Source organism: Mastomys coucha, unplaced genomic scaffold (assembly GCF_008632895.1).
Source record: "Mastomys coucha isolate ucsf_1 unplaced genomic scaffold, UCSF_Mcou_1 pScaffold16, whole genome shotgun sequence".
NCBI lineage: Eukaryota > Metazoa > Chordata > Mammalia > Rodentia > Muridae > Mastomys > Mastomys coucha.
This window is the reverse complement of record NW_022196898.1, coordinates 53,424,037-53,431,311: the sequence shown is the minus strand read 5'-3', so window position 1 is coordinate 53,431,311 and position 7,275 is coordinate 53,424,037.

Below are 7,275 nucleotides of genomic sequence, written 5' to 3'. Positions count from 1 at the left end.
GCTAGGGATAAAGCTCAGTTAGTAGAATGCTTACCTAGAAACTCTGAGTTCTATCCCCAGCACCACCGAGCACTGTGCTGTAGGTGGGTGGATGGAGGCACATGCCTGTAATTCTAGCACTTAGAAAGAAGAAATCAGAGGATAAGAAATTCATAATCATCCTTGGCTAGTTAATAAGTTTGGAGGCCAGCCTGGGCTACCTGAGACCCTGCCTCAAAATCAAATTTAAAAATTAAAAAAAAAAAAATCAAGATTCCAAGAAGTCTGCTGTCATTTGCCTGTCTGCTTTCTGTTGGCTTTTTGAAGGCATGGACCTGTTGTTACAGAAGCTAAACCATGTCTCTCTCTCCCTCCTCCCCAATATTCTGGTTCCTCTGAGAATCATTGACTTCCTCTTCCCACCTGTTTCTCTAACACTGTTATCCAGGGTTTGCCTGAAATTTACTGGGACTGAGTGTGGTATACATTTTTGGGGTCCAGCTGTGGTTCTCTGTCCCGTTTCCTTCCTCTCAGGGTGTCCAGAGGATGCTGCACAGCAATCTGGAAGGATGAGGTGAATCTTAGATGGGTGGAGTACTGCAGGGTCCCGGTCTGGCTGGGATGGGAGGGTTGGGGGAGAAGGCATTCTCCGAGGATCTTAGAGTTACAGCTCTTTGCGGGGCTAAGGCCTTCTCTGGTGAAGTTAGATGAAACCGATCTCTGAGATAATCTTAGCTTGTGCATATACCTTTATTTGGGCTTGTTTGTGCATATGCACTTTATTTGGGTGAACCAAGGGTTATGTAGCTTTAGGAGTACCTAGGGTGGGCAAAGGTTATAGGCTGAAGGCTAAGGTACTGAGATGCCTTATTAGCATGAGGAGGCATTCTAGGAATCTGGGATTCGGACTACATGGTAGTCCTCTACATCAGGTAGAGGGTCTAGGGATATCAAGCTCCCCAACAAGGTCAAAGTAAGACAGGCTGACTAGAATGAATTAGGCTGACTCCATGACAAGCTTCAAATTGGCAGTCTTGGAAACTAGGCCTAAGGACTGGGCATGTCCAGGCAAGCCCAGGCAAGTCAGTTACTAGAAACAAAACCAAACCAAACCCAGGTTTCAGGCAGCTAGTCAGAATCTATCCTGCCATTAGAAGCTGCCCAGCCCCCTGGCCTGAAGTGAGGACAATGGGTCAGCAAGTTTCCACACCTCCCCAGTAGCCATTTCCAGCCTCCTGGCCACAGTGATGGAGTAAGATAAAGGTCATGTACTCTGGAATCCCCTAGCCTTCATTAAATCTGCCCTTTGAGCTCACTTGGTTGTCTCTCTCCACTTGGAATGAGAGACCCCCCACATACTGGATTTCTGCAGAATAAAATGCTCCTTGCTTTTGCATACTATTTGAATCTGGGGTATCATTCTTTGGTGAACAGCAGACTCTCACAAAAGAAGGATAAGCCCTGCTGGTAAAGGGAATCCCCCATTTCCTGCCAAGCTCAGAAGGCTATCCAGATAATGGTAGGCTTTGACCTTAATTAATAGGATCGAACAACTGTATACAATACATTTTACCAGTGACGTCCTTCAAGTTGCACCTCAAACTCGAGTGTAATACCAACCAAATAACTAACTTGTATTACTTAGGAGAGTCTAGGCAAGAAAATCCATTTACCCTTGTTCCTGGCTCTTTGTAAATCTTCAGCTTTTCTTGTCTATGACCCACTACAGCCTACCTTCTGTTTAATAAACCAGGGTTTGGAAATTTTAGAAAGAAAGAAAGGAAGGAAGGAAGGAAAAGAGAGAGAGAGAGAGAGAGAGAGAGAGAGAGAGAGAGAGAGAGAAGAGAGAAAGAAAGAAAGAAAGAAAGAAAGAAAGAAAGAAAGAGAGAGAGAGAAAGGAGAAAGAGAGGGAGAGGGAGAGAGAGAGAGAGAGAGAGAGAGAGGAAGGAAGAAAGAAAAAGAGTCTGTATATCTTGTGAACCTGAACAGATTTTCCCTTGCCATTTTCCCTGAGCTACAGTGTAGCAACTATTTACATTGCATTTATACTGCAATAGGTATTTAAATAACCTAGCCATGACTTCTATGATACATTATTGTCTTTCAAAAACAGGCAGGGGGGCCTGGGCTGGGGCCCCAGCCTGCCTGGCTGAGGCTCTCTCTCTCTCTGGTGGCAGGGGGCCTGCTGCTGAGGCCCAGGTCTCTCTCTCCTCCGGGGGCTGGCCTGTTTGCTGCATGGCGCCTTAATTAAAAAGGAGGCAATGTATGAATGAGTTATTTTATTGTAGGAAGGAGAAATATGCTAGTTAAGTAAAGAGAGAGAAAGGAGAGGAAGGAGAGAGAAAGAAAAGAAGGAGAGGGAGAAACGTAGAGAAGAGAACAAAGAGCAGAGGGGAGAGAGAGAGCAAGAGGGTAAGAGTTAGAGAGGAAGGGTAAGGATGAGAGAGTGAGAGGTAAGAGAGCAAGAGAGTGAGGAGGGGGCAAACCACCCCTTTTATTGTATAGGACGTGGCATGCCTGGCTTGTGGTCAGATGACTGTGTGTAAGGTCCAGCTAGAATGCTGGGAGTTTGAGGCAGTGTCTGCCTGATAGAGCACACATCTCCTGCAGGGGCAGCTGTGAGGAGTCTGGGCTGAAATCTGAGCCATTGGTGCCAGGAACAATTCACTGACCACCTACCGTCCCTCATGAGCAGATGCTCAGTGGGTCTCCGAGGTTCCGAAGTGGCTCTGCTCTACTGGACTCTGGCTGTCAGAACTGCTCACTGCCCCACACATTATATCAGAGCCCTGATTACCAAGTGATCTGGACAGCCTCAAGGTTCTTGCAAGCAATCCTCTGGAGATCCTGAAGGATAAGTTTGCTCCTGCCTTCACCTTCTCTACTTCCTCCACATTAGCCCCTTTGAGAAGTTGAAATAAATGGGATGTTTATGTGCCCCCTAAAAACTCATGTTGAAATGTAATCCTTAATGGGATGCTATTTGGAAGCAGAACTCATCAGGGCAGAACCCTGGTGAAAGGGATTAGTGTTGTTACACACAAAGTCCCAGAAATCATCTTCTATCAAGACAGGGCAAAAAGATAACATCTTGTAATTAGGAAATGGATCCTTGACCAGACACTGGGACTGTCAGGGCTTTGATCTTGGATTTCCTGGTCCCTAGAACTATGAAAAATGAATTTCTGCTGCTATATGTAAAAATAACTTTTATTCTCCTGATGTAATTGTCTTTTCCAAGGCTTACTGCCTCAGCCTCCTAACCTAGGCCTAGTCCTGGAAGCTTCTAGCCTCAATACAATTTTATCTATGTCCAAAATGTTTTCAGCCTCTGAGACTTACTGCTGAATAAGCTCAACCTTTCTTGTTCTTTCTGAAATATGACTGGCTGGTTCACCTCAGATGTTTTGGCTCAAACTACTCTCCAAGCTGGCTGATTTAATCTGGCTTCTCACTCAGCCTCTGACTGAATTGCTCTGCTTGGCATCAAACTAACTCTGACAATCTGTTCTTATCTTCTCTGTGTTTCTCAATTTCTGGCTCCTGTCTTCACCTGCATCTAGCTTGTTTGTTCTTCAACCTGTCTCTGAAACTCTCTGGGTAAAACTGCCTTCCCCCAGCGCCCCCCCTTAAGTAGCTTCTCTTTTTTTCTCTGTTCTCTTCTCTTTTCTCATAAGAGTTGGGCTTATCCTACTCTGTCGAATCTTTCTCTGATTCATCACTTTGTCTGCCCCTCAATTCAACATAACTTTCAAATGTGGGTGTTTTCATCTACAAACTAACTTTACCTTCATTGTTTGGGATTTAAGGTGTATACTAAGGGCTTGTTGGTATTCCAGTTGAGTCACATAGACCTAGAAGGTCTTTGGATGTGATCAGAGTACTTATATTGCTGGATTAAAATTCCTCTACAGCTATAAGCCTTTCTGTCTATGATTTCCTGTTCTATCAGATGAAATGAACTATGACACCATTCCTAACCATAGGCCCTTTTTACTGCTGACAACTACCCTCTTCCAAGTCTTTGTTCAAATCATACCATTTTCTTGGGGACTGAACTAGATATTTTGGTTAATATATTACTGGCTGCTTCCTTCCTTCCTTCCTTTCTCTCTCTCTCTTTCACCCACTGCAATCACCATTGTATAGCATTCTATATGGCCTAGCTAGCTATAGTATTTATTATTCATTGTTGTATTGGTTACTTTTGTGCTGTAATAAAACACTATGACCAAGGCAACTCATAAAGGGAATCATTTAATTGGATTTACCATTTCAAAGGTTTAGAGTCCATGATGTCAGAGCAAAAGCATGTCAGCAGGAATAACTGAAGGCTCACACACTGGCAAGCAGGAAGCAGAGAGCATGCTAATGATGGCACAAGGCTTTGGAAATCCATTTCCATAATAAGCCTCCTTCCACAAGGCAACATTTCCTAATCCAAACAACCTACCAACTGGCAGTCAAGTGTTCAAACACATGAGTCTATGAGTGCCATTCTTATTCAAATGACCACAACAACTGCCCTTTCCAGCAAGGATGTCAAATTAACTTTTAAGGTTAAGGACCAATTTTCTATGCTTTGTTCCCAAGCACCTACAACTGTTTCTGGCATAGAGCAAGCACATGTTCCAGAAATATCTGCCAATCTGAACTGCTCAATTACTAAATCCATCGTAGTAATAAGTGGCTGAAATGTTCTGAGACCTACCTCTGTGCCAGCTTTGTAGCTGTATCAACTCTTTTAGTAGGCAGCATCTACTAAGCTGTAAGTCTTTATCCTCTCTAGGTATTCCTTTTCTAGTTTTGCAAGCAGTTTTCAAACAGATGAAGCCAGTTCATCTAGGGTCAGTAGGAGGAAGTGCTGCAAGAAAAAGGAGAAGGAATGCCTAGTTGAAACACAAGACTTGGGATGCCAGCCACTTTTGTTGCAAATTACAGAAGATGTACTGTAAAATATTCCACTCCACTAGTTTGACATGTTATAGGAAGGGGAATAAATAGAATAAGACAGTACTGCAGGTGGCTTGAATGAAAATGATGTCCCCAAATATAACACTTATACTACAGAAAAACAGAAGCACAGAGGGCAGCGAGGGTTGACAAGATATAACCAAGCCTCCCTGTGATGCTTGGAGATTAAAGAACATGGAGGCTTTCCCTAGAACTTGACTTTTAAAATACATATGCAATTCTAGTCCCCCTGAGCCTTTCAGATCCATGGAAACAAAAGCTCTCATGTCCTCATACACACAGCGGCTCTCAGCTCTACCTGGAAGGTCAGCCCCTGTGACCACCATACCACTTCATGTTCTTTAAGAACCTCAGAACGATTGGCTTCTTGCTTGAGTGTAATGGTGCACAAGAAGACCTCAAAGACAAGAAATTTGGTCATCTCAGCACTGTTGTCTCAATGGATATGTCTGTGCAGAAATGATAGCTGCTGGTGTTGTCTTAAAGGTGCTTCCAATTGCTGTGACAAAATACCCTCTGTATTAGTCAGGATTCTCTACAGTAACAGAACATATAGAGTGAATATTCCACCCTCCATAGATAGATATAGATATAGATAGATATAGATAGAAATAGAGATATAGAAGTATATATAAAGGAGTGTGTGTGTGTGTGTGTGTGTGTGTGTGTGTGTGTGTATGCGTGTGTATTACTGGAATGACTTACAGGCTGCAGTTCATCTAATCAGCCAAAAATAGCTGGCTGTAAACAGAAAGTCCAAGAATTCAGTAGTTACTCAGTCCACAGGGCTGGATGCCTCAGCTGGTCTTCAATAGACATTGGAATCCCAAAGAAGTAGGCTCTAATGCCAGCGAAGGAATGGATGTGCTAGTCAAGTGAGGGGCAAGTAAGCAAAGAGCAAAAGCTTTCTTCTTTTCTGTCCTTACATAGATTTTGAGCAGATGACATGGCCCATATTAAAGGTCTTTCTTCCTGCCTTAAGATCAGGATCAAAGGTGTATGTCCAGACTAGAAAAGGGGTGGATTTACTCCTCTAAAACTAAGCAAAAACAACAATAAACCACCACCAACAAACAAACAAAAAAACCCTCACAGTGTGCCCTCCATTTCTGGATTGTAATTCATTCCATATGTAGCCACGTTGACAACCAATAATAGCCATCACACTCCTACAAAAGCAAATTAAGGGAAAAAGGATTTAAGTGACTCAGAATTCCAGGTCATGGTGTATCATTGTGCGGAAGCCCATGAAGTAGTAACCTGAAGCAGTTAGTCTCTTTAGATCCACATTAATGTGTGCATGCCTGTTCTCAGCTCAGTTTCTCCACTAGTGTACAATCTAGGATCCCCTGCACAGAGAAGGGTGCCACCCACAGTGCACTGTGAGGGCCATACCACTTCAACTAATATAATCATGATAATCACTGACAGACATACCCCCAAATCACTCAAGACTTCCTTTCCAAGTGATTCTAAATTATGTCAAGTTGACAATTAAAACTACCACAGCACATATAACTATTGCACATTTCAGAAGAAGCTAATCCAGGGAGTTGGCCTACTCAGTAAAGTACTTATTGCCCAAGTGTAAGGGTTAGGGTTCAGTTCCCAGTGCTTAATGGAAAGAACAAGGCATCATGAGATGTGCCTGTAATCTAAGTAGATCCCTGAGGCTCCCAGATTGTTCTTAGACCTGTGATCTTCCTGCCCCCACTTCCCTAGTGCTGGGATGCTTCAGGTTCTACAACCCACTTCCTCAGCTCTACATTGTCTTCTTTTAGCCAGGTGTCACTGCCACTTCTATTGTGCATGACCCCTGTCCCTTCAGCTACTGCAGACCCAGGAGTGATCCCCACTTAGGTACTAACACCAACATTCTCAAAAGTGCCCCCATGTCCATGGCAGGGTGGAAAGATCACCTCTCCTTCCCTTCTGAGTCCCTGGTGAAGGAGACCCTAACCAGAGAAAACCACCTAGGCTCACCTCTTTGGTATTCATGGTGAGGCTTCTCCTCTTCCGTTCTCTCTTTTTCCTCCTTTTCCTTCTCTGATGTCCTCTTTTCCCCCCTCCTCTTCCTGCCTCCTTTTCCTCTTCCTCCTCTTCCTCTTAATTTTGTGTCATTTCTTCAGGAAAACTTAAGAGGTGGACCACATCAGGATTCTTACTCCTCTTGATGTTGTTGGTTTGTTACCAATTTATTTTCCTTTTGTTTTCTTTTATATTTTACTTTTAATTCAACTTTATTAAGATATAATTTGCATGTGATTATAGGGTATTGTTCAATGAGTCATGACAAATCTGCATCAGGCCATCCTAATCAAG